The 18905-nt window shown below is 42.6% G+C and overlaps 2 long non-coding RNA genes across 5 annotated transcripts; both read right to left on the reverse strand.

The window, feature by feature from the left end:
- Nucleotides 1-1958: 1958 nt before the first annotated feature.
- On the reverse strand, nucleotides 1959-14125 carry LOC106098962 (uncharacterized). Of its 4 annotated transcripts, XR_003219388.1 has the most exons (6): nucleotides 13774-14125; nucleotides 12688-13029; nucleotides 11611-11681; nucleotides 5815-7350; nucleotides 5534-5607; nucleotides 1959-2098 (listed from the first exon to the last, which is right to left on the reverse strand). It is a non-coding gene; the product is annotated as an uncharacterized LOC106098962 (long non-coding RNA). The 4 variants fall into 4 exon arrangements; XR_001225286.3 differs by lacking the exons at nucleotides 11611-11681; nucleotides 12688-13029; nucleotides 13774-14125 and having other exon boundaries at nucleotides 5815-5885; nucleotides 7121-10809; XR_003219390.1 differs by lacking the exons at nucleotides 11611-11681; nucleotides 12688-13029; nucleotides 13774-14125 and adding an exon at nucleotides 8404-9659 and having other exon boundaries at nucleotides 5815-8235.
- Nucleotides 14126-14560: 435 nt separating this feature from the next.
- LOC109199332 (uncharacterized) lies at nucleotides 14561-15165 on the reverse strand. The gene is made up of 3 exons (XR_002059753.2): nucleotides 15122-15165; nucleotides 14848-15048; nucleotides 14561-14767 (listed from the first exon to the last, which is right to left on the reverse strand). It is a non-coding gene; the product is annotated as an uncharacterized LOC109199332 (long non-coding RNA).
- Nucleotides 15166-18905: the final 3740 nt, after the last annotated feature.

The following is an 18905-nucleotide window of genomic DNA, read 5'->3' on the forward strand; positions in this document are numbered from 1 at the left end:
TGGTCGATTGACTCCAGGATGTCTGCAATGTCTTTGCCGGCAGGTGATGTTGTGCCGGGGGAGTCTGCCGGGCGACATCTCTTCGATGACGGTGTCTCAATTTTGGCCGGGGAAGATGCACTCTGGGCCTTCTTCATGACTAAATCTTGGAAACAGCGGTCGATGTAATCTTGGAGAGCGTCTAAACTCTCCCCGTTGTCCTCCAGGGTGTTAGGGATGATAGGACAGATGTTGTTAGTTATGTGACAATTGATTATTATATTTGGTAATGCTAAAGCTTAAAGAAACTTTGTTCAGTTCTAAACTACCATTCGCTTAAATTTTCCGCCAAAATCTCCGGCGTCTGACGTCAGTTACAGCATGTGTCGCTTACCTTGTCCGTCACCTCTCATACTTCTTGTCATCTTTACACATTCAACTAAACCTTCTTCTTTCTTCCACTGGACGTATAATATTCACATAAACCTTAATGGTAATAAATAAAAATGAAAGCTGTATATTACTGCTTATTAATACAAAGAGGTCTTCTTTTTCTTAGAGTTACATTAGATTTTTTTTAGTGACACCCATGTGTTTTGTAAAGAAAAGCTCAGATTTAAGCCACAAACAATATTATATTTATATGTGCAATGGTGGAGAGCAAAGCTGTTGCAAAAAAGTATGGAATATACAAATGATGGATAACTGGTTGATATACATATGTAACCCTACCAGTGCAGGAGCTTCACTCTGATTTCACCTTTTATTTCATCCACATGTTCACCTGAACATCTGCTTCCTCAGACACCACATCTGTGTGTTTCTGAAGGAAACAAACTGAAGGAGGACGTGCTCTCTCTGACATTTTATGTTGTTAAAGCATCATCTGGTCCAGCTGCTCTCCACTAGACTGCTTCAAGAACCAGTTCCAACAACATGGTGCAGGAGCCTTACTGCCCGTCCTCCAGTCCAACCATATCTCTATAGTTTACCTTTCCAACTGCTACATGATACACATTAACTAGTCAACATGATTCTGCATAGTGAGTACTTTTACTTTATCTGCTTCAAGGAAATTCAGATATTAAAACCTTTGGACTGTTATGTAAGTGAAGAGTCTAAATACTTCTTCAGTTCTTCAACATGAAATCATGTTTAACCTTCAGATCACCAAATGGGTTCATTTGGGTTCAGATGTTTGTGTGTTTGTAATTTTTTTGATGGAAAAATGTTTCCTACATCTTTTCATAGTTTTGCTGGGATGTAGTGTGAAATAAATTATATGTATATTTTGTGAAATTAAAGATTTTATTTATTTCTTTTATTTGATTGTAATTTTTCCACTTTGTATAACTACGTTTTGATGTTTGATTCATGGCTGACAGAAGTGTCGAAGCAGATAGTTTGAGTCCAAAGTGACTTTTCGGTAGAGATGGTTGAGTTGGTTTAACCCCTCTCTGCATTAAAAATGATTGAAAAGGTCAAATAAGTAACATTTTAAAACGAAAGAACCAGTACAGGCATGATAATCACAAATAGAGTAATTACATGTCACAAACATAGCTCGACAAATTAAAGAGTTAAACTCTTGAGTAGCCACTTATTTATAACATGTCTGTGTGATGACAAAGGGTCCAACAGGAGCCTGGAAAATGTTTTTCATTATCATAATTTTACACTGCATTTATTTCTGATGTGACATCCTGAGCGGTGTTTAATCTGGATTCATGTCTACTTACCAACTTCTTTCATCGCTACACTAAGATACATTAAAGTCCACAGAGTCTTTTAAAATGATTGTGAGTGCCTTGAGGTAACTGTTGTCATTTGGTGCTAAATACAATAAATACATAAATAAAAATGTTACTAATCTCTTTCTTGTTGATGCATTTGGGGATTTAGACCAAGACATTGAAATCAGATGAGGAATTCCTCCACTCGGTCATAACTAACGGACTGACTGCACTCATAACACAGACTTGCAGGATTAAGTTCAGTGCGTTTATTTACAGTAAAGTAACAACAGAATGTGACAACAGAAGGACTTCCAGTTAGTGAATCCAAAGCTTCAGTTCAGGCAGGTCCACAGGAATTCTCTCTCTCAGTGGGTCCCAATTTCCTGCATAGAGAAGGTAAGATGAGGTGAATGAGCCGAAGCATGCAAAGTTTCAGACTGAAAGAGTCAACTTCCATAACTGTTTCTGAGTCTAATAATCCAGCATCTGATGAAATCCCTCCTCCATCGTAAGTAGTGGGCAGCTGATCAGAGCTTTACCAGTATGTGAGTTAATGAACCCAGGTGTGCAGAGCTGAAGCACAAGAAGCAGAGGAAGAACCTGCCCTTTGAACACAGGGTGTGGTTAATTTAGTCACGCTCTCTATGAGTCAGCATAGGGGGAGGGCCATTACACAGCCTGTCTCAGCCTCTTAATATGCTGGTTAGATAAGGTAGAGTGCAAGATTTATCAGGTGTAGTCCATGAAGGGAGATGACTGAATCCATTTAAACAGGCACCTTACCAAATGTTAAAAAAAAAAAAATGACAAATTCGAAATTATTTACCCACAGAAGGATGAATAAACAGAATGAAATATAAGAGAAAAAGAAGGCCTGTCATTTATTTTTAGAAGCCACCCATCTAACATGAGTTGAGGAAAAGCACCAAGTTTTTTTAAATGGACAAACAATGAGGTGGAGTTGTTGTTGTGAGTAACACAAAAGCAAAATGTTGCAAAAGCGAGTGAGAATTAAAGAATTTGAAGAAAAGCTATCTGGAGCATGTACAAACTGATATTAATCTTTAATAGGGCTGTCAAAACTGAGCGCAACCAAAACAACTGCTGTATAATGCCCTCTGTTGTCTTTGTTCAATTGGTCACATGACTGCATCAGATGACTAAAATGCGTCATCGTTTTAGAAAGTGTCCGTTTTCGCTGTCCAGACTGTGAAGCAAATGCACCATCTTCAAATGTATTCATTTTCGAGAGCATTTTCAAAACATTGCATTTTACTTCAGGGAAAACGCCGCCTGAGTGTGGACAGGAGGCCAAAACAGAGAGAAAACTATGCGTTTTAAACGAAAACGCATTAGTGTGGACGTAGCCGTAATGACAGGTATCAAAATCTAGTCCTCAAGGGCCGGTGTCCTGAAACTTTTAAATGTGTCCTTGCTGCAAACCAGCTGAATAAAGACAGGTCATTAGCAAGACTATAGAACTTGACTGCATGCTGAGGTGGCAATTCAGCCATTTGATTCATGTTATTTGCACCATGAGTGAATGAACATTGTGCAAAAAAAGTAATTAAAGAAGTACACTTTTCCAAACACTTACTTATATTTATTTAAATTTACTTGAGTAGGGTTAGGGCTTGCCATCTCAGCATTCAGTCAAGTTCTATAGAGTCTTGCCCTCGAGGACTGGAGTTTGACACCCCTACTCTAAATGGACCTCTCTTCTGTAATGAAATTACAATTACTCACAGGGTTCCTACGCCTTTTTCAGGGTCAGGTCTAGGGTTAAATTAAGCACCTTTGTTCCCCTTTTGTTAAGACATAGAAAAATGCACCGCACAAAAATACTGCAAAAGGAAACGGTCGCCTTATGTGCATATAGTGTATAAACTCAAAATGCACATTTCAATTAAAAATTAAGATGTGAAAATGTGAACAAATCAACTTGTTAGAGATATTCATCTCCTGTTGCTACTGCTGCTGCTTCTTTCCTGTATCACACAAAAAAATAGGACAGAGATGTTTGTTTGTTTGTTTTTTAAGTTAATTCCCAATAAAACTGTTTTATTGCTAACTACATTGCTGTCTGTATTGTTGCTGAAGTCCTAACTGATCCCCTTTAGAGTGTTTGTGCTAATAACATCATGTACAGTCAGACAGGCATGGAGAACAGCACTGACTGGGATGCTTTGAACAGATCACATAGTTCAATTCAACCTATAAGACTATAAGAATGCACAAGCATCTACTTAAAATCTATTTAATTTATCATCCCTGATATTATTATGTGCAATTCAGTCCAAATTCATAGACTCCACCAAATGCATCCTCCTTTTCCTTGAATTTGAAGGATGGGTCGGGTGTATCCATGGTGGCCCACCATATCCCAGAATTCCTAGCGCGGCCCAGCCAATTCCAGTTTCCCTCAATGTCGGCAGCTACTAAGTTTTAATATTACTCCAATTACTCTTTCTGAGTTACAAAATAAACTTTTAAGATATTTTCAGGCGAGAATGTAGCTGTCTAAACTTCAAATATCTGCTCAGTTTATCAAGACATCACATATTTTCAGAAGTGCTGTGACGTTTTCAGAGACGTCTGTTAGCAACCAGCTCGACTGAGATTAAAGTTATAGTTTTCACACAGCTGAATAAACGTCAAACGGAAAACTGATTATCAGAAATGTGAGATGATTGAGAATTTATGCCAGTGTCCTGTTATATTTTAGACAGAAAGGAGCAGACGGCCGAGTTTATTAAACTCCACCAAGACAGCTGGTGATGCAAATCTGAAGGCTAGACCGTCCAGTTTCACAGCCGCTCACTTATGGCCTACCTGGCCTTCGGAGGACCAGGCCCACGTAGACCACGAAGGCCAGGTCCTCAGGAGGATGCAGCCTATGGATCTGGACACCCCTAATATCATACATGCATGTCCAAGTAAATCAGGGGATGGGGGAACTCCAGGCCTCAAAGGCTGGCAGCCAAGGTTTTGGGTGAGCTCATTGTGAAACCTAGCCCCACCCTATCGTGTGATTTCCTGAGGTCAAACCCTAGACAACACAAAATGTGATGTCCACATATGTGGACGCCAGGTCCTGGGAGGTTGACACCAACACTCTCTACAACCATTTATATTTCAGATATAAAAATGGTAAATGGCCTGTATTTGTACAGCGCTTTACTTAGTCCCTAAGGACCCCAAAGCGCTTTACACTACATTCAGTCATCCACCCATTCACACACACGTGATGGTAAGCTACGTTGTAGCCACAGCCACCCTGGGGCGCACTGACAGAGGCAAAACTGCCGGACACTGGCGCCACCGGGCCCTCTGACCACCACCAGTAGGCAACGGGTGAAGTGTCTTGCCCAAGGACACAACGACCGAGACTGTCCAAGCTGGGGCTTGAACCGGCAACCTTCCGATTACAAGGCGAACTCCCAACTCTTGAGCCACGATCGCCCCCAACTAATCATTTGATTCATGTTCCTTGCAGCGTTTTCCTTCATTTTTGCGTTTATGTGTGGACGGGATTTTTTTAAAACAAAAACAGAAAATCTCGGTTTTCAAAAATACCCGTGTACGTGTGTACATAGGCTGAAACCCTTTAGGCCTGGAGTTCCCACCCCTGAAGTAAACCATGAAAATGTTTCAGGATTATTTTCAAATAAAGTGGAAAAAAATGATTTTTTTCTGTTCTTGGCCAGGTAGAGTTATCCAGGTATTGCAGTATAGTATGCTGCAGCATATTTATGGGTGGAGCCTAGTTAGTGCTCTGTGTGTGGCTTATTTAGTGATTCAAATACACAACAACACACCATTAAACTTTGAGGCGCTGATGACTCTTGTTGATTCCTCATGAGGCCTCCTCACTCCTGTGACACCAGCTGGTCTGCAGAAAGAGCAGGAGAACACATATCTTTAGCAGGTCCATGCAGAAATTTTAAAAGGGTTGATGCTTAAAGTTAAAAAGGGGCACACAGATCCAAGCTGGAGAACAACAACACACATTTATCAAGAATCTAATATGGAATCATATCATACTATATCACTGTCATCAGGTGGGAACAACGCAAAGCAAACGCAGCCTATGTTTTACCTGATGGGGTGCAATGTTGCTGTTGAGGGGTTGCTGCTGCTGATGGTGCTGGAGGGCAGGGCTGTGTTGATCTGAGGCATTAAAGAGTCCATAGGAAAGATGGTAGCTGATTAAACAAGTCTTATGACATAATAATAATAATAACATGCAAAGATTGGTGACAGTGCTTGGAACCATAAGGCTTGTTGCCTAATGGTTCCAAGCAGTGTAACCAACTGTGAGAAATAAACTAGGCTCTGCTTGTGAATCACTTATTGCCTCTCTACCTCCTTTCATCTCCTCGTCTCATGTATCATATCCACTTGCTGTCCATCTGAGAACAAGGCACAATTTGCTATTGCATTGATTTATTATTTAATTATCGCGCTGTTGCACACACAGCACGCTCAATTGTTTCAATTCGTCAGCTGTCACAAGACAGTTTACCAACGTGTACATAATAACCTAGTACTGCTGTGTGTTGTAGACCAGCAGTCCCCAACCTTTTTTGTGCCACAGACCGGTTTATGTCCGACAATACTTTCGCATACCGGCCTTTAATGTGTCGTGGATAAATACAACAAAATAAAACCAGTACCGCTACCAAAAAAAAAAAAAAGAAAAAAAACAAGGAGATTTATTCATAACACACAGGAAAAGACCCAGGGAAACTGAGTTAATGATAAAAACGATAAAAAAAATAATGATAAAAACCCTGAAAACCATAAATTTCACACCCGAGCCTCAACTCTCACGCCCGGTACCAAACAACTCATTGACAGGTGGTTGGGGACCGCTGCTGTAGACTACAGTGTACGCTGTACACATCAGTCTGCGTCTCCCAATTAACTTGTGTTTCTCCTACAGCTCCGCACTGCTCAGACGGCAAAAAATGTGCGTGCTCTTTGCGAGCTTGTTCCCGGTTCATAACCGGAGCGCTCTGCCGTCAAGGGCGATCATTGGTTAATGGTAATTATGTGACTGATGCAAACCAGATCCTTTTATTTAGCAAAACTGTGATTAATAGTTAAATATTATTGTTGAGGGCACAGGCAGGACTCTACATGCACACACACATAAAAAAAACATTTGCCTCAAGAAAAGGGCACTTGGGGAGGAAAGGAGAAAACCTTCAGGAAAGGGGCAGGTGCTTAAGCCCGTCCCCCCCACCCCCTGCACGTACTTGATCTTTAGTAAGACTGATTTGCATTTAGGTAAAACTAGTAAAGGTACATGCTGCCTTACTGTTATTGGAAGAAAAAGGAAAATGTTATGCAACCCCTCCTTACACAGCTATGGATGCTTTAATACGATTATAAAGCCTTACCCTGTGTGTTGCCTGCTAAATTATGCTTTCAGCTGTTGTTAGGTGGCTCTAGGCGGTGTACCTGCACTCCAAGCTGACCTGGCCCATCTGGTGTCATGGTTTGCATGGAAGCCCACGTCCTCAGGAAACCTGTTTCATTATTTTAGCCCTGTTGAGGTTCTAGGATTTAACTACATACAAACTTCACTGTCATGATTTCATGTTCTAGATGTTGTCGGATCTGAAAGAGACTGAAAAACAAACAAAAACAGGTAGTTTTACCCTTTTCTTTTCCAAACATTGTTTACTAGCAAGCATAAACCACTGCACACACACGCACACACACACACACACACACACACAGTTCATGTTTTAAGTCCAGATGAAATTACACATTCGAGTGGTTGCATCTGGCCACTTCTTCCAGATCATATGCGGGACACACAGTCACTCACAATCTAGCCATGATACACAATCTCCTCTGTCAAACCCGAGGCCTCCTTCTGGTTGGACAAGGCTGGAAACACCTTAATGGGCTCCTTTTGATGTGAAGGAGCAGCAACTTTACTCTCAATTGACCAAGCTCCTCACCCCATCTCTAAGGGAGAGCCCAGCTCCTCTTTGAAGGAAGCTCATCGATCCACATCACTGCAGATGTGTGCATCAGAGCACCAGGACCTCTGCCCGATCCACAAAGCCCAAAGTAGTGTCCCACAGAAGAACAGACCCATATAACTTCTTCAGCTTGAGCCCGGCTGGGCCAACTGATCTTCGCCCTTGAGCCTTCCCCCCAGGCTTGGCTCCAGGTTAGGACCCTGGTAGCCATGTTCCAGGCAGGGTACGCTGGCTACCTTGATTTTTTTGGCATAAGAGTTACCCAAATCACTTTTTGCTGCATATTCTTTTGTTTAGATCATGATCCACCATGCTCATAGGACTACAGATGTCAAATACACAACGTATTTAAAATAGACATTTATTTTAGTTTTGCAGTAGTGGAAAATAAACAGCATGTCGCTGCATTCCTTGCTCTTTTATTGTCGTGTGGCGTAGATTTCCCAGACAGTGGCGTGTTGCATTTCCCAACGGCCGACCTCCTAGATGGCGACACGTGCTTGTATTCTCCAACGGCCGACCTCCTAGATGGCGACACGTGCTTGTATTCTCCAACGGCCGACCTCCTAGATGGCGACACGTGCTTGTATTCTCCAACGGCCGACCTCCTAGATGGCGACACGTGCTTGTATTCTCCAACGGCCGACCTCCTAGATGGCGACACGTGCTTGTATTCTCCAACGGCCGACCTCCTAGATGGCGACACGTGCTTGTATTCTCCAACGGAAGACCTCCTAGATGGCGACACGTGCTTGTATTCTCCAACGGAAGACCTCCTAGATCGGGGGTGGCCAACCAGTCAGAGACCAAGAGCCACTTTTTTTTTTACTGTGTTACCGCAAAGAGCCACATCATATGCATGGGTACACATGAACATCACCCATCCTTTCCTCCCTCTCTCTCTCTCACACACACACACACACACACACACACACACACACACACACACATCTCTGCTCAGCCAGATTTATTGTAAATGTCACACACCAACATGATAATGACAGAAATGGACTCCTACAGTACTAAAACCACAGGCCGGTCATTTTCAACAATGAACACTGTGTGCACTGTCTCACACACACAAACTCTCAGTTCAACCAAGTCCACAAACAAAAATATAATAATCTACAACAGCATTTTTCTTTTACAATGGATGTTGTTTAGTGGGACTTCTGGCATTCCTTGCCTTGAACAATCCTCTTCAAATCTGGCTTGTATTCCGTTGTTGCCACTCGAAGCAATTCTTTCACATGAGTGTCAGTCAGAACAGATCGATGCTTTGATTTCACATGTTTTAGGGTAGAAAACAGACTCGCAGACGTATATTGACCCAAACATTGACAGTATCTTAAGCGCAGCCCATTTGACATTGGGGTATTTTTCCATTGGCACACTTTTCCAGAACTCAATGGTCCCTTCCCTTAAAGCAGGTTTCAATTGGTCCTCCTCACAAAGATCGATCATCTCCAACTCAGCCGCAGCTTCATCTGTGACTAGCGGGACTTTTAAACAGCCGGTCTCTGCATTAAATGGGTCGAAGAGGAACGTAATCTGTGGCCTTTTCAATTGTAGATCATGGAACCGGGTCACAAAGCTTTCGTGCAAGTTTTCAATCAGCGTTGCATATCTGGCTCTTTGCTTACTCAGGGCGGCGCTGGCGACTTGCCCGCTGGCTTTTAGCAGAGTGGGAAAATGCGTTAAATCTCCCTTTTGAATATGTGTCTTGAACAGCTTCAGTTTGTTGACAAACGCAAACACACTTTGCACCAGGTCAGGAAGCATTTTTAACTTACCCTGCAGGGTCAGGTTCAATCTGTCCAAGTGACACAGCATGTCGACCAAAAAGGCCAGATCCATAATCCACTTGAGGTCCGAGAGCTCGGGATAGTCCTTGTCTTCCATAAACAGTTTCACGGCATCCAAAAGCTCAAAGAAGCGAGAGAGTACCTGGTCTTTTGACAGCCACCTCACAGTTCAGTGCAGCGGCAGGTCACCCGGAAGCCCTTGGTCCAGCTCAGCGATGAGATTCTTGAATTGCCTGTGGTTAAGCGCATGTGTGCGGATATAGTTGACGATTTCCATCACAGGCTTCATGACGTTATCTAAATTCAATGATTTAGACACGAGTTGCTCCATGTGGATGATGCAGTGGAAATTCCAAAAGTCAGGAATAGTTTGGTCAGCTTTGCACCCCCACAAGCCCGTTCACAGATCCCATCATGGCTGGTGCTCCATCCGTGGCTATTGCAGTTAATTTCGTTATGGGCAGATTTGCTTTTTCAAATGCAGCCATCATGGTTTCTATGCCACGGGTTCTGTCTTTTAATGGCACAATATCCAGGAGTTCTTCTTTGATCACACAATCGTTTGACACAGACCGTGCAAATATTGCCAACTGAGGCTTGTCTTGTATATCACAACTCTCATCCAATGCGACACTAAAGTACTCACACGCTTGAAGGTCAGAGTGCAACTGTGATTCAATAGCCGTGTTAATGTACGATATTTTGTGTTCAACAGTGTGGTGGGACAGTTGGACGTCTGATACCATGCGTTTTAATTTGTTGTTTTCAGGAGACAAGATTTCAACAACGTCACTGAGGCATTTTTTTTAACGAATTCCCCTTCATTGTATGGCTTTTTAGCCCGTGCAATGTTCCAAGCCAGCTGATAGGATGCGAGCATTATGGTCTCTGACCGCTTCGTAAATTTTTGGAAAAACTGTATCTGCTTTTCTGCCTGACTTTTCAAAGTGGCCAACTCGTGCTTGCGAAGTTCAGTCCCTTTTGGAAATTCCTGGTCGATGTTAGCATGGAGTGAGCTGAAGTGGCGCTGAAGATTTGAAGCTTTGAAATGTGCTAATGACGTCTGACATATAAGGCAGAATGGCTTGCCATTGCGTTTAACAAAAAAATATAAACTCTCCCACTCTGTTAAAAACGTCCTGTGTTCATCTTCATATTTTCTTTTTGCTGTGCATTTTTTCCCTGCCATTTTAAGGGCGAACTTGCTCCTACTGGGAACTTTGCGGTATTTTCATCTCACACACATGCGCATTTGATGAAAATACCGTATTAAACTCAAGCGAAGCGAACGCGCAAATTTTAAAACAACAACACAAAAAAACAAAAAAAAACAAAACAAAAAAAACCCCCCACAAACACAAACTTTGATATGAACGTAAGAGCCGCATGAAACCAGGCAAAGAGCCGCATGCGGCTCGAGAGCCGCGGGTTGGCCACCCCTGTCCTAGATGGGGACACATGCTTGTATTTCCCCATTCACTGACCTCCCAGGCGGGGTTCGGCTTGCCTTCCTCATCTGCCAATGTCCCAGAACATTGGTGGGTTCAGATGTAGTGGTCACCAGTCTGCTAGAGACTTGTCTTCGCTAGGATTGTTTCCCCTTCATTCAGATGCACTGAGTTCTTTCAAATTGCATCAAGACTAAATTTGGGTTGGGGGTGATGGGTGGGGGGACTTATTGGCCTATGTCAGCTTATGACATAAGGTAAAAGATGACTGGTGACTCTAGACGGGTCACCAGTCATCAGACTGGGAAGAAGCTGTAGTACCCATCTGTCAGGGACCTTTATGCTGTGAGGATGCCGTTTTTAAATGCGGTAAACTCAAAATCCCCTCCACTTTACTGCAGTGGAAAGGTTTTTGTAGAATTTGAGCTTTGGACAAGAATGTGTTTGTGGTCTCACTTAGAATTTTTAGACCACTGAATTATTTGCAGATTATTAATGTTATTTGCTTTGTTTCTCTGTCAGATTCATTATTAGAAGGAGGAGAAAAGGGTGAATTCTTTTTACAGCAATTTGTAAGACACTTTATAGCAGCTGGCGCACATACACAACCACACACACCCACACAAAAACATAACAGACTGACTGCCAGCCAAGTATGTTCTCTACTGGCTCCATCCTCCTTCTCTCCATCCTCTCTGCCTCCTCCTGTCTGACCTGCAGGTGAGAAACAGGTGTGAGGTGTCAGCTGTCAGGTAGGTGATGAGTGAAGAACAGAATAGAATCCATTTCCTCTTCAAACTGCTGTCAGACATTATCTACTGCACTCTGATCACATCACTCAGACCAGCTGTGGCTCAGAAGGTAGAGTACGTCAGGTCATGATTCGATCCCTGGCTCCTCTCATATATATATATATATATGTCAAAATATTCTTGAGCAAGACAATGAACCCCAAAATAACCCGTGCAGCTTTCACTGATATGATGATATTCTAATATTCCCCACCATCTATTATCCATTTGAATAATTTCAAATTATGGAAAAGACTTTCATTTACATAGTGCTTTTTATTTAAACATGGCATTCAGTCAGGTCTGTAGTTTTGTCTCTGTATACAGTATTATATCATCTGCCATTTTTAAACAATATTCTGTTTTTCAGTTACAGAAAATATTTTGCTTGTCCAATTACTTTACTCTGGCAAACAAAAAAGGGGAGAAAGAAATACAAGTTCTCTCAAAAGATATTTCAAGAGATGAAAGTAGGGGTGTTTCTAGACATTTTAGAGAAAGAAGATTAAAATAAATCTTATTGGTTAAAAGCGTTACAACAGCAACAGAACGGCATCACAAATTTTGGATATAATTACTAACCATTTTCCCTGATCTGAAGTAATTTTCTTGTGATTATTGAGACTGGTGTGACTTTAACTGGGGTCAGGCAACATTCTGAATGTCAGTTTCTTTGGTTCTAGTTTACAAATTTAACGTGTGACTTTCACAAGAAACCACATCTCAAAAAGATGAGCTGGCATTTGGATCCATTCAAAGCAAAACCAACTAAAACAGCCTCCAAATCAGGTTATATCGCCATGGTAACTCATGTTGAACAAACAATCTCTGTAGTAAGCTCTTCAAATTTATTGTACCATTTAGCTTTGTACTACGCCCACCCGGTGGTATACCCAGGGGAGGTAATGTTGTGAATAAGCCTGTCTCACCTGGGTCAGTAACGTTGAGGAAGACAGTTTCATTAAAGTATCTTCCACCATGGTCCACCCCTTGAAGCTCGTATGTCCCACTGTCGTTTCTGGTCAGGTTCTTCAAAGTTACTGAGACGGTGCCGCTGATATTGCTACAGTCCATCCCCTCCACCCGACCCTTAAATGACGCCTCCTGGTCACTGGCATGTGTGGGTCTTAAGTCTTTGCAGTAGGAGATATATTTTTCATTGTCTTTATATTTCTCAAGTCTTTTTAGCCATACAGATGTGGTGCCAGTGGGAACCGGAAATGTCAGATTGACACTCATCCCAGCTTGTCTGAAGATCTGCTGGTCTGAAGCTGAGGAAAAGAAAAGAAAACAGAGTGAGGATTCATCACCTTCACAGCAGCCAATCGGTTTCTGTTCAGAACCACCCACCAAACTACTGAGCCAAACTTTAACACTAGAAGTGATTCGCTCGCTGTAAATCACTTTTAAGCAGACATCTGATGACCCTCTAATGTACTTGTACTGAAAAATGCCCACTTTATGTTGCCAGCACTGCACAACCAAATATTGTTCACCTTCTGTGGTGTTTGGTCACCATGTTGGCTTCAGTGGAGGGTTAAGAGACAGGATGTGCTTACCCTGTGACCAAAACACATTTCCAAAATAGCCATCTACCTATCATTTAAATCTCTGAATTACAATCCCAAAATACCTCACTAACCAAAAAATCTCTCTTTGAGGTGACAGCGCACAGGTCTCAGATCATGTCATTTAGACTGAGATCCTACTATTCACATTTCTTAGGCCCAATAGTTGTGTTTTACACAGGAACAGCCACAGACTCTAAACGGTTCCCGTGACTCGCCGTCAGGAGCTGTCCACTGAACCAGTGACATTAGACACAGGATTGTACACAATCTGGACAGTCTTTAGTGATCGTGTGTTGAGCCACGGGTAACTTTGCGGATTTTACCTATTACCACATGTGGGGACCTGGCTATAATTATTTTTTCTAGACGTTTCCTTTTCCACTAACTTTAGGAGAACAGTTTTAACGTTTTAAAGCCTGAGTTTACTCCTCAGATTTGCCTTACCTGCAGAGCCCAACGAGACGCAGACGGCCAGTAAACTCAAGCAGAGACCCAAATATGTCCCAGCACTCATGGCGAGGTTGTGAGTCTTTCTTCTTTGACAATAAAACGTTGATAGATCCCCCGCGATAAATAAGTTTTTTAAAAAATATTATTATTACTAAAAACTGAAAAATCTTCCCTGAGCCTATCCTCCGTGCGTCGTCCTTAACGTCGATGGGTCCACTGAAAACCGGTGAAAACTGGATCCTCACCAGTTCCGCATACTTACACCCGCCTGTAAACCAATCAACCGGGGGACCTCGATCAACTTATACTACCTGTGAATAAATATTGGTTGAAAGTACACGTGGATGTCTGGGATAGGTCAGTCATCCCACTGTGCTCTCTGCAGAGGCGGTCCTAGGCTGTTTGGTGCCCGGGAGAACACTCCATCTATCTATCTATCTATCTATCTATCTATCAATAAGCCACATCAGTGTCTACTCTCTGTCTACTGTTTACTATCATAGCCAAGTAGCTAACAAAGATAAACAGAAGTTTTCACTATCCCTACCAATAAATGTTATCTTGTTTCAGGATGCATGTCCTACATAATATCTGCCACTATCCAGTGACACATCTGCTTACTTGTATCTTCTGCTCCTTTCTTCTCCTCTTCTTTTTTAAAGAAGAAACTGAGCATCTGATGGCTTTGATGTTCTCCTGGCTTGGATTTACAAACATTACATCACGTTACAATATATTGCACAAGTTGTGTGTGAGACTTCAGCACAGCAGCAAGCTGTCACGGGACCGAGTGGTCTGTACAGAACAGGACTCAGGTGCAGAAACCCAGAGCTGAGACAGCAGATGATGTAACAATAATTTATTAGGCTGGAGTGCAAGAAACGTAGCAAGGACAAAAAACGATAAGACGTGGAGTTTGACGTGGCGTGGCTAGGGCGAGGGAACAGGGCCTGAGATGCAGAGTGGAGCTGAGCAGAGAACAGTCACACTGAAGAGAGAAGACGGTGGAGTTAGGGAGGTAGTGGAGGTAGCTCTGGAGTGATAAGTTGTAAGAGTAGCAATTCTTACTTGCAGTAGGGGACATAGAGTGTTGAGAGGGGGGTGATGAGAATCCAGGGGGGCTGAGTGGTGTGACAAGGCTGACCTGAGATCCGGGGTCTTCAGTGTGATGGCAGGAGGGCAGGCAGGTGAGGCACAGAGTGATTTTCAAAATGTTTGCTTGGTATCCTGAGTCCAGAGGTAGCGCGTGAGGCAAGGTGAAACCAGCAACTGCAGCACAAGAAGGTATTGTTAGTAAGATAAAATCACAGTGAGAACTTGAAGCATAAGGCCTGTTACCAACATGAGTTGATGACGAACTGGCAGTGAATGAACATCAATGTGTTGGGTCTGTTCCCACAAACCCCGATAGTTCTAGAGACTTATTCATCATGAATGAAAACAAGACAGTCAGCGATCGATCGATTACTTGCGCAAGGGAGGCCTCGTCTATGTCCAGCATGGAAGTGACCCTGATGAGGGCCTCCTCTCGCTGGCTTTTATTGACAAACTTCAAACAATAGTTTACAAAACACCTCCCCTCGCAACCCCCTTTGGTTACAAAGACAAGGCACTGTATGTATGTATGTATGTATATGCAGGTATGTGTATGTGTGTGTGTGTGTGTGTGTGTGTGTGTGTGTGTGTGTGTGTGTGTGTGTGTGTGTGTGTGTGTGTGTGTGTGTGTGTGTGTGTGTGTGTGTGTGTGTGTGTGAGAGACCTCCTGCTGACCAAAGGGTCGTAAACGCAGGAAGCTTACATCAAAGGAAGTAGATCTTCCAGATAGGATGTATCTGCAATAAAACCTCCCCCAACACAAAGTGGTTAGAGGTGCTCAGGATCAAAGGAATAGCTTTGATAATACTGCTTGAACTAAGACTGTACAAATTTAAGAAACACAATGGCAACATTCAACAATTAGACCTAACATTTCCCCCCTTTTTGTCATTGTATATACTTAAATTTCAACTTATGCACCCTTTGTTTGGACAGTGTCAGTGTAGATTTCATTCATACACAACTCCTCTTCATTCACCTTCTATCGATGCAAAAGTTCACAGTTAATACATGTAAGCAGTTAACCTGCTTCTCATTGATCTCATACACAGTAAACTACATCCTATACGTAAGCAAATCAGTATCAACACTCCAAAAACAGGAATTAATATTTTCAAAAGAAGATGCCACCAAGGACCAGACATTCACCAAGTTATCCAGCCTTGTGGTGCATCTACTCCTGTCGTGCAATTCATTATGTATTCCTGCAAGTAAACAACTGAATGTAACAGTCAAACAAGAAGAATCAACATTCTCAAAAATCATGTGTCACTACAATACAACTGTATACAGACATAGACATTCAAACACATCAGTTGACTTTATTGTTTGTCCATGTGGCTCTCAGCTAACTTCAAAGCTGTAGCCTGGTCAACACCCTTCTTTATGACTCCTATCAACCCCCAAATCTTCTCACTGTAGGCATCCTGTGGGGGTTAGAGTCAACTGGTAAATTATCCGCATTTACAACTTCTCCTGTCCTGTTGTCACCACAGGAAAACCTTTGTAAAGGAAATTGGATCAAGGTGTTTTGATCTTCTTGGCTCAAAACCTCAACCAGCTTAGAAGTGTTCATGATGTAAATGTAGACAAAAGGCTTCTCTGTTTGCATCCTTCTTGCAGAGGACACAAAGAATAGGTGACGTTGCTCAGATTTCATGGTAAATCTCCAACTTGGACTAATCCATTGCTCTTCATACACATAGGCAACTGGCCTATTTCCAGTTCATTTAGCTGTTCAATGTCCTGCAGCAAGTCTAATACTTGGAGTCGGACTAGCAGGTCTGTCATACCAGAGCAGTTCACCTTCCCGGCTACTGGTGAATCAACCGTCAGGTTCAGAAGTTGAAAAGTTGGCAGTGTTCCAAGTATGTTTACTCCTGGATGTGTTGCTACGGCAACCAACAAACTGTCTCACTCTCAGTGATGCTATATGGCCACAGTCCAGAAGAATGTGTAGACAGTGGCTTCACAAGCATAACCATTGGTCTCGTTCTTTATGTGAGCGGTTGTATTCACAAACTGCCACCAATAGTTGGTTGAAAACCCCATGCGGGTACTGGGTGTGGTTTGCTCTGTCCCAGTGCGCTCCTGTCATCCCACTCTGGGTCCACAGGCAGAAGAAGGCGCACAGCACATTCCCAGCCATCTGATGAGTACCTGTGGCTCAGTTGGTTTCTTCACCGGATTGAGACGAGGGGCCCTGGAGGCTTTCCCCCCCCTTTGTACCCGGTCTTCCTGCCACTTACCCCGAGCTGGCCTGGATGTGTGTCACCTTCTTGCAGTGCGCTTGATGTATCCAAGTGTTTCTTCCAGCAATCTTCACTGCTGTGGTCGTCGTCAGCAGCATCCGATATGGACCTTCCCACCGTGGTCTGGACCAGCACTTCCTCTCCATGGGCTTAACATCCAATCTCCAGACTTCAGACTCTGCTCCTGCGGAGAAACAGAACCATCTGGCAGATCATTTGTTCTCAAGACTTCTTTACTTTTAAACATTTTAAGCATCTAATCTGCTAATATGCTCTCTCTTCTGCTCTCCTATCATCACTACAGAAGACTAGAACTCTAAATGCTCTAACATATATAATCTCAACGAGTCAGACCATTCTCTGTTGGAGTAATCCTCATGTACATTCGTATACCTCCTAACTAATTCTATACAGTCTAACCATGTCCTGCGTGTCTCTTCCAAAGTCTTAACTTTACTGTTCCATTAGTTCTCTCTACCAACCCTGCACTTTATGGGTGATATGAACAATGATGTTTTTAGTGTTATCCCTAGATGTTGTGCCATCAATCTAATCACTTCATTTTCAAAATGTGGACCATTATCACTATAAATGGTCTCAGGAATCCCATGTCCCAAATGATATTCTTGCATATTGCTTTGGCAACCGAAATGGCATCTGCTTCCCTAGTTGGTACAATTTCTACCCACTTTGAAAAAGGACACTATCAATAAACAGTACTCATAGTTATTACAGCTGGACAGCTCTATAGTCCATGTGAGTAACTTGAAATGGGTGACTGGGTCTGGGGAATTTCCCTCTCTTAGGTCTGAAATTACCCCGAGAATTATGCTTGCAACATATCATACATGACCTGCAAAATTTTTTTTAAAGGGTATTTAATGTTAAAGTATAAACTACTCATTATCTCCCTCCTGTTGCGACATGGCAAAGCCCATGGCGCAAAATAGCAGCAGTCTTATACAAAGTCTAAGGCAGTATTGGTTTATCACACAGATAACAAACACCATCCTACAGGCTCGCTCCTACTGTAAATCACAACTGTTTCCCTGCAGTAGATGAGTGGCCCTGCATGTCTGCCAGTGCATCCCGCATAATAGCCAACGTCTGCTGGCGGTGCACTGCTAAAACGTTAACACCATGTTCTCCTAAAGTTGCCTCTTTCGCGATCTTATCTGCAAAAGCATTCTCTAATGCATCGGGATCTTTCCCTCACATGTGTGCTACACATTTACAAACGGCAATTCTACTGGGTAATAACTCTGCCTCCAGCAGATTTTGCAAGAGTTTGGCATGTTCTACAGGTTCCCCTGTAGAGGCTGTCACACCTCATCTCACCCACTGTACCACAAAGAAATGTAATGTAGCAAATGCATACTGGCTATCAGTGTATATCGTCACATCTTATTTCTCTGCAGAATTAGACACTTCCATTAAAGCTAGCATCTCTGCTACTCAAGCAAATATAAAACATGCTAGTTGTCCTGCATAAATAACTTTCTCACCATCTACTACAGTAAACCCGTTTTAGTCTGTCCCTCTACTGTTGTAGAACTCAACCACCAACAAACCAAACCTTTCCCTCACCAAGTGGCACATCTGTTAAGTCATCCCTCGGCTTATACTCCTCTCTACGCGCTGTCTACACTCATGAGAAGTGCCCTCTTCCTTCGTTGGCAAAAGGTTTGACGGATTCAGAATTATGCATCACTTTATGGTTATATGTGGTTGTGAGAGTAACAGTAACATTAAAGACAAGTGTCTTGTAGGTGACGGAAA

The sequence above is a fragment of the Oreochromis niloticus genome, linkage group LG3 (assembly GCF_001858045.2).
Source record: "Oreochromis niloticus isolate F11D_XX linkage group LG3, O_niloticus_UMD_NMBU, whole genome shotgun sequence".
Taxonomy (NCBI): Eukaryota; Metazoa; Chordata; class Actinopteri; order Cichliformes; family Cichlidae; genus Oreochromis; species Oreochromis niloticus.